This window comes from Echinops telfairi, unplaced genomic scaffold (genome assembly GCF_000313985.2).
Source record: "Echinops telfairi isolate 266 unplaced genomic scaffold, ASM31398v2 ScPeMD7_7400;HRSCAF=8409, whole genome shotgun sequence".
Classification (NCBI taxonomy): domain Eukaryota; kingdom Metazoa; phylum Chordata; class Mammalia; order Afrosoricida; family Tenrecidae; genus Echinops; species Echinops telfairi.
The window spans coordinates 27,595,946-27,597,250 of NW_022111300.1; the positions used below are offsets into that span (position 1 = coordinate 27,595,946).

The 1,305-nt window shown below is 37.9% G+C and overlaps 1 pseudogene; it reads right to left on the minus strand.

Moving 5' to 3' along the window:
• Positions 1 to 242: 242 nt before the first annotated feature.
• On the minus strand, positions 243 to 1,037 carry LOC101643915 (annotated as a pseudogene).
• Positions 1,038 to 1,305: the final 268 nt, after the last annotated feature.

The window sequence follows — 1,305 nt, forward strand, 5'->3', positions numbered from 1 at the left end:
ATTCTATATATATATATATATATATTTGACATTTTAAATTGCAGAATCAATAATATTGCACCGCTATCTCAGACCCTTGTCGTCCGTCAAATATTAACCCCAATCTCACACTTTCAGGCAAATATGCGCCCTGTCTAGGATATTGCCAAGGACATGCAATATTTGCTAATATTTCTCACAGACCTGTGGGCTGTAGTCTTTGTGGATTCCCCAAGCAAAATTTTTATTTTTTAAGCATTTTATTAATTAAGCATTTTTGCTTTAATGTCTTCTACAGAACTAGGGTCTTTCGGTGTTTTGGGAGTTTTTTCCTGTTTTTTGAAGAATTCTTGAACTTTGGATCTTGGTGTTGATGGTTTTGAGTCTTTTCCATTGTGGTTTGATTTTTGTGCGTTTTTGGTCAGAGTATCCCATATAGACTTATTCGTTGGAGCTTTTTCTTCAGTTTCATCATCTTCGTCGTTGTCCGTCATCATCATCTTCTTCTTCATCAGCAGCAAGTTTTACCTTTTTCTGTGGAACTTTGTTACTGCTTGTGGGGGCAGACCGCTTTCCTGATATACTTAAAAGTTTCACATCCTCCTCCTCTTCAAAATCTGACTCTGCATCTTTTTCCACAGCTACTAAATGCTGTCCACTAATATGCACAGGCCTTGAGCCACAATTCAACCGTAAGACCACTGGTGGTGTTATTTCAAAGCCCCCAAAGGAGACCGTTGGCTGTACAGACATTTTCAAAGTTGCTAATGTTACTTTAATTGAGCTACCTTCTGCTTCAAAAATGTGCAGTTCATTACTTCTGCTTCAGCAATATGCAGTTCATCCTTTGTACCAGCGCCAAAATTGACCGTTCTTAAAGATAAGTGGTGCTCATTTTCATCGTTATCCACCTTAAAGTGATAATCTTTGTTGGCCTTTAGTTCACAACCAAAAAGATAGTTTTGGGGCCTCAGGGGACTCATGTCCATATCTATCAATGCTCCAATGGGGTGGTGACACACACTTCGAGAGAAAAACGGAAAATGGAGGTAAACCATTGCCGTTGCTATACACAGCAATGCAGGACGGAATCACACCAGGTGAAGATCCCAAGCAAATATTTAATTGGTAAACCTTGGGCATTAACCTTTGAAAAATCTATTTCCAGCACTTCTGAATTTACAGAACACATATCACAAATATTTTATCCAATGAAATATTTTTCATATATCTGACATGGCTTGCAAATTGGCCACATACATTCTTAAGAATCTCTTTAGCACTCATATTTTATTTTTTCAAGTACAGTGCATACTTCTGGGCAGA